This window comes from Nelumbo lutea, chromosome 4 (assembly GCF_056320005.1).
Source record: "Nelumbo lutea isolate HS-2025 chromosome 4, American lotus-T2T, whole genome shotgun sequence".
NCBI classification, from domain to species: Eukaryota; Viridiplantae; Streptophyta; class Magnoliopsida; order Proteales; family Nelumbonaceae; genus Nelumbo; species Nelumbo lutea.
The window spans coordinates 46,853,111-46,860,302 of NC_142687.1; positions in this window are offsets into that span (position 1 = coordinate 46,853,111).

The window sequence follows — 7,192 nt, forward strand, 5'->3', positions numbered from 1 at the left end:
GAGAATAGAGAAGGCAATAATGGAGGTGCATTCCTTAATAAGATAAAAAAATCCTGGAAAAATCTTAAAGCCCCAAGTACTACTAGAAGATGGTTTCAATCCATGGTCATAGGGTTTTGACGTATCAAGTACTTAACACAAAAGTAGATTGAGAAGGAGTAATACACGCCATAAAGTCTAAAGGATAAAATCCTACAAAGAACTTTATACAAGACATTACATGGATTGATAGGTCTATAGTCTGGACTTTGGCAGAACTAGCTTTTTTAATCGGGCAAATAAAAGTATGATTCAATCTATATAAGAATCTTTTGTTAGTAAAAATGTGTGATCCCAAAACTCTTGATAAATTAAATCTGCATCCCATCTGGTCTTGGAGACTTGAAGCTACCTATACGAAAGAGGGCAAGTTTGACTTCTTCCTCTGTGAGGGAATAATAATTAGTATAAAATTCTCCTCCATAATGATGATAAGGTGGTGCAGCCGATACACTTTAATGGAGGAAAACTCACAGAGAAAGCCAATGGCAACTACGTTGAATCTACGATTTTGCAACCCGACAAGGTCCAAAAACCTTATCCTCTACTCAAGTAGACAACTCTAAGAATTTGATGCTCTGTGGCTGTAGAGACTTGCTAGAGATAAACAAGGCAAGGAAGAACAAAAGAAGAACATGAGATGAAACTTTGGAGACCAAGTAATAGTTAGTAGTCAAATTAAAAAATTGTTTGATACAAAGCTCGGCTTAGCTTATGTAGTGTGAGAAAATAAATACAAATATTAGCATCTAAACAATAACCCAAAATAATTAAACAAAGGGGTTGTTGATACAATCAAGGCTTGAGATCAAAATGGAAACTGGTCACTAACGGCATCTAGAGTGTGATCTGGACGTTTAAAGGGTTAGAAAAATATCCATTGGGTGATCGATTCTGTAGTTACTGTACTGTAGGAGTTGACTATAGGAAGATGACAATTGGCAGGTGGGCATGTGGCCTTGAGTGTTGCTGTTAGTTGGGTCACCTCTGATCCTATGATGTAGTAATTGTGCATATCGCGCCCTGGGTATAAACTCTAGCATTGTATGCTAATGTGATGTCAAAGATGTATGCAACGAGTCTTGGCTCGATGTCCTGTGCTCAAATCGCATTTGATCCTGGACTTCGACGCATCACAATCCTTACTAGCGTGTGCTGGGGTGTCGTCATGCTTGTGCGTTAGGTCATGTCATGGTCTAGGGTTTTTACATCACATCCATCCACTTTTTTTGCAGTTTTGAGAGTTTTGGGTTACATCATCATCCCTAGATTGGAAAGAGTTTGACCTTGAATCATTGGGAATTTCAAAGTTATCGCCATAAGCATTGTCATTGATCTTCTCTAAGATGTAGCATGGGCCAATCTTCCAATTTTTTAACTTGTGAGAACCATTGGCTGGGTAATGTTCCGGGGTTTGTACAAACCCAAAACAAGTCTCCAACCTCAAAAAAAAAACAATTTTCTTTACTTCTTGTCAGCTTGAGCCTTGTAATACTTGTTAGAGGCCTCAAGTCTTGACTTGACCACATATGTCTTTGTGACGCTCCGGATCTCATTGACCTTCACAATGGGTTTTGCTGGGATGGGTAAAATTGTGAATTCAAGAGGACCCAAAGTGTTGAATCCATACACAATCTAACATGAATTGAGATGAGCACAACTTACCATATTGTAGTACAACTTAGCAAGGGAAAGTGTTGATTAGTATTTCTACTATATAAAGAATGCCATTAAAATATACAACAAATTTTCGAAGAAAATTTTGAAAGAGTTGAATAATTGCCCTCCTGAAGGTGGTTAAGGTATTGGATAATCCAAAGGTCAAAACTAACCATTTGTATAGGCTTTCTTTGGTCTTGAAGGTTGTTTTCCCCTCATTGTTGGGCTTGATGTGAATTTAGTGATATTTTCTCTTGAGGTTGATCTTGCTAAACACGATAACCTAGTTGAGTTGGTCTAGAATTTCTTTCTACCAAGGTTTGGGAAAATGGTTCTTAACAGTGATCCTGTTAATGGCACGACTGTTCACACACATTTGCTAAGGACCATCCTTTTTGGGAACTAACAGGGCTGATATAGCGCATGAACTAAGACTGGGTTGTACATATTTACATTTGTACTATTTCCAAACTAAGCCTTAAGAAGTACATGAATGCTGTGGAAAATTGAGCATAAATACAGAAGTATCAAAATGTTGGGCATATCGCATTTTTATCCAAAGGGTCGGAACTTTGTAGTTTTGAATGTTTAGATGATAAAAAGCATCCTTCTTAGCTTGTTTGAGAATTATCAGCAGGCTGATCATCATCATTGTCGTTATTATCCATGCCTTATCCCAACTATCAGGCTGTTAAATAAAAAAATGAAAAAGACATATTAGCACACAGATGTCCATTATTTTGGTATTGTAGCTAATATGGATATTTTGATCCTACCTTGCAAATGAAGTAAGAAAAATAAATCCAAAAATTATATCAATAAGCTGTTATAACACCAAATCTATCTTGCAAATGATTATAAATATGGCATATACATATAAGTATATAACACGTTTAATAATTTATATAACATTATGAACCATCAATAAGGCTCAGTTTGGAAGGAGTACAAATGTAAATATTGTACAATATAAATACATACAAAATAATACAAAATGCAAGGTTTTGCACACTACATATTTGAATTTGTATTCCTTTCAAATTAAGCTTAAGGTTGTGTTTGGTTGTAGTGCAAATTTATTTGTACTAGTGTAAATGCATAGGAATGCAAATATAAAAAAATGCAAATTCTTGTTTAATTTTATTTTGGATTTTATTTTATTTTGTTTCATATTTTAATTTACTTCATTTGTATACAACCAAACAAAATAAGTTAGAATTTAAAATAAAAATAGGCCAAAATTTACACTCAAATAATTTGTACTGTCATAGTTTTGCATCAATGCAAATTTAATTGCATTGCAACCAAACTCAGCTTAAGAAAATGCCAGGATTCTTTAAAGTCTGATTTGAAGGTTGATCACTTTTCACTCTAGTTTAATGGGCATGGTTCAATCATTTGGGTTAATGACCAATCCGTGACATTATAAAAGAAAACAGTAATCTGCTAAATGGGTCAGATGAGTACGTGATAGGGCTGTTCTTAGAACCGATTAAACCGATCAAATCGGCCCAATTTAATCCGATTTGATCGATTCTGAAAAATGATCAATCGATTTCAGATTAGAAAAATGTAGAAATCGATATTTCAGTTTGGCTATGGTTTAATATATTATAAACATAACTAAAACCGACCCGGCGTATACCTTTCAAATTTGACATATTTAATGGCATGCCATTCAGGCAATTTCACGAAATTCGACATATTATGACACTGGATCCCTGTCCCTGGCCGCATGGTGTCATTCATTAAATTTTTAGGTCCTCATGCAATTACTCAGAAAATAAATACGATGTGGGGTGACCCAACCCAGCCCACGAGTGCCAGAACAGGGAACGAGATCTATTATAGTAGGGGTTACCCTGCCCTCATCATACGGAGCCAACCGCGATGTGCTCACATAATGCTGTCAAACTCGCTGCAGGCTCTCGTGCGGTTCCCATCTCAGGCTTTTATCTCTACCTACCTCCAGGCAGCTCAAGTATAAATAGAGGTACCCCCTCCAAGTAAAGGGTTTGCAAGAACTCAAGACCTACAACTATTGTCATAATACCTGTTGCAATAACTGCTATTGTGACTTTAGTCTAGAACTATTTATTAGGATCTTGTCCTAGTACTCTCCCTTCGTGCCTTGTACTAACTTGATTGCCAGAGATTCTGCCCTCGGGTTCTCACCTGGGGCTTTTGACGAGTTTCTGCCTCGTAGTACTTCGGCCATCTACCCTTGGCTTTCACCGTACTCAGGGTCCACCCCACCTCGGCCTACACACCTCGGCCTCAGTAGTGACCTCTCCGAGTCCTCAAAGCCTTTGGCCAGCCTTCGGAGTCTAGGGACGGAATTACTTTGTTGTCCTCGGCCATTCTGAGCACCAACAATTGGCTCCGTTTGTGGGAATGACACTGATACGTTCCCCGAAAGAATTATAGTAAGTTAACAAGTCCCCAAGCTCCGACCAATCAACATGGTATGAAGAACAAGAAATACGCAAAATCTTGTCATTAGTGAACAGTTTCAAGCCGTGCTTGACCACCTAGAATATTTAACACCGCAAGTCGAGCAGAACTTCCCCTAGGCAGGAGGTCGCCCCCAAGGTGACTGCCCCATCGGGGAGTCAACACAGCCGTGTCGGTGTGGTTCCACCACCCAGTTGGCCCCAAGCCTCGGCCACGCGGAGTGGGCCGAGCCCTCAGAGTCTAGCAGTTGCCGTCTGGCTGACCCACACTCCAACACCTTTAAACCTTCCAGTGGAAGGGAGGAAGAACTGGAACAGTCAGAGGACAACCACCCGCCCTTCGAGTAACACCATCGACGCCAGAGGACCAACCCAAGGGATGAAGGCGGGTGCCGTAATTGTCCTAGTGCCCACTCTAGGGCAGAGGGCCAGTGCCAAGCCTCTTCCCCTCACGTTTTGGACCTTCGGGACGTCCTGAACGACCGCTGTGCTAAGCGCGAGGCGCATGGCCTCAACTTCGAGCATTTTGGCATCTGCACTGAGCATCGTCGCGTCTGCGAAGACCGGGATGGCTCTCAGGCCAAGCTTGACCCCATGTTCGTCGAGCTCCGAGTCGAGCTCAAATAGGTCAAGGAAGGCCGAACCGACACCTCGGCCAAACAAAACTCCTGCCAAGGGAGAATGGATGCCTTCTCCCCTGATATCATCGCCGAGCCTCTACCCGCAAATTCCAAAGCTCCCGCCTTGGAGATGTACGACGAGAACACTAACCCAGATGACCACCTAGAAAGCTTCAGGGCACTCATGATCCTATATGGGTACTTCGACACCTTGATGTGCTGGACTTCCCAGGGAACATTCAAAGGAGCTGCTTGGTGGTGGTTCTCAAGCCTCCCACATGAGTCCATCAGCTCGTGGGAGCAATTTTCCAACATGTTCCTTGCGCGCTTCATCAGCATCTAGAACCCTCGGAAGAGTGTCGTCTCGCTGATGATTGTCAAGTAGAAGCGAGAGGAAAGGTTGCGGTCATACATTGACTGCTTCAAGAAAGAAGAACTTGAGGTCCGCGACCTCGACCCCCTGGTCTCCATGCATGCCACTATCAGTGGGCTCCTCCCCAGCTCTGCCCTCAAATGCTCTGTGGCCAAAATCCAATCGAAGATGAAGCAGGAGTTCTTAAAAAGGGCCCAAAAGTATATTGCGGTTGAAGAGGCTTCGACTACAAACACCCATGAGAAGGGTGCGGAGCACCAGGATGGAACCCCCAAGAAGAAGAGAAAAAACAGGGAGCAGATCCGCAACAACAACAACAACAACAACAAAAAGCCTTCAGCCCCAGCCTTGGCTTATAATCAGTATATGCCACTCAACTCCACCCGCATGTAGATCTTGATGTAGATTGGGCAGGAGAAATTTATGAAGTGGCCCGAAAAGATGAAGAAGAACCTCATCGGTGGAATCCTAAAAATTACTGTAAGTTCCACCGCTGTACTGGCCATGACACTAAGGACTGTTATGATCTCAAAAATGAGAGAGTCCCTCATTCATTGCAGCCACCTTAAGCAGTACACTGGGGGCAAGGCCGACCCCTTGTCCTCTCAGCAGTAGTAGTAGCCAGACCAACAAGCAGCAGGCGCCATCGACGTCATAGTGGGAGGCACGACCTTGGGTGGAGCCTTGGCCTCAGCTCGCAAAGCCTATACCAGGCAACTAAACATCTAGGAGCCGGCCCCCAAGAAGCAGAAGCAAAAACCCTCTCCTTCACGGATGAGGACCTGAAGGGGGTAGCAGTCCCCCATGATGACGCATTGGTGGTTTCGACTGTCATTGCAAACTTCATAGTCAAAAGGGTATGTTTTGAAATTGGTTCCTCACTCAACATCCTTTTCCACAAAGCTTTTGAAAATAAGAAGATAGCTCTGGAGCACCTCCAACCAGTAGATGCTCCACTAGTCGGCTTCTCTAGCATCATCGTCAAACTAGAGGGCAAGATTTCCCTATCGGTCATAGTAGGGATGGAGCCCCAACAGGTGACAAGGATGAAAGAGTTCCTGGTCGTGAAGATTGGCTCACCCTATTCATGGGGAGGCCAACCCTTCATGCACTCTAGGAAGCCATTTCTTCCTACCACCTTCCCTTCAAGTTCCCCATCGAGCAGCATGCCACCTGTTAGTGCTATGTGGCAACGTTGAAGGGCAAGAGTAAAGAAACTCTACCACTAGAGGGCCTCGACCTCAGGGAGGATCCAGCAAGCTGAGGCTAGCCAATCGAGGACCTTGTCTTGGTGCCCCTAGATGAGGACAAACCCAACAAAACAGTCAGCGTCAGGTCCAACTTTCCCCCAGAGAGACTATTCGAATTAGTAAGTTTCCTCATACTCAATGTCGACGTCTTTGCTTGGTTTGCCGCTGACATGCCCGGAATTGACCCTTCAGTAAAAGAAGATGAACTTTGCACCGGAACATTGGAAGGCCATAGAGGAGGAAGTTGAAAAGCTACTCGATGCCAGCTTCATCCGGGAGGTACAGTACCCTAACTGGTTGCCAAACGTGGTTATGGTAAAGAAAGTTGATGGAAAATGGCGGATCTGTATTGATTTCACAGACCTTAACCGAGCTTGCCCCAAGGATAGTTTTCCTTTGCCGATGATAGACCACCTTGTTGACGCCACTATAGGGTACGAGCTGCTTAAATTCATGGATGCCTTCTCTGGATACAATCAGATAAAGATGCACCTAGATGATGAAGAGAAAACCTCATTCATCATCGAGCATGGAACATATTTCTACCGTGTGATGCCCTTCGGCCTCAAGAATGTGGCGGCTACCTACCAGTGCCTTGTCAACAAGGTGTTCAAAGAGTAGATGGGGAGGAACATCGAATCCTATGTGGATGACATGGTAGTAAAGAGCTTGAAGGCCGAGACCCACGTCTCAAACCTAGCCGAGACCTTCGACACCTTGCATAAGTACAACATGAAACTCAAACCCAGTAAGTGTGCCTTTGGCGTTACATCAGACAAATTCCTAGTCTTCATCATT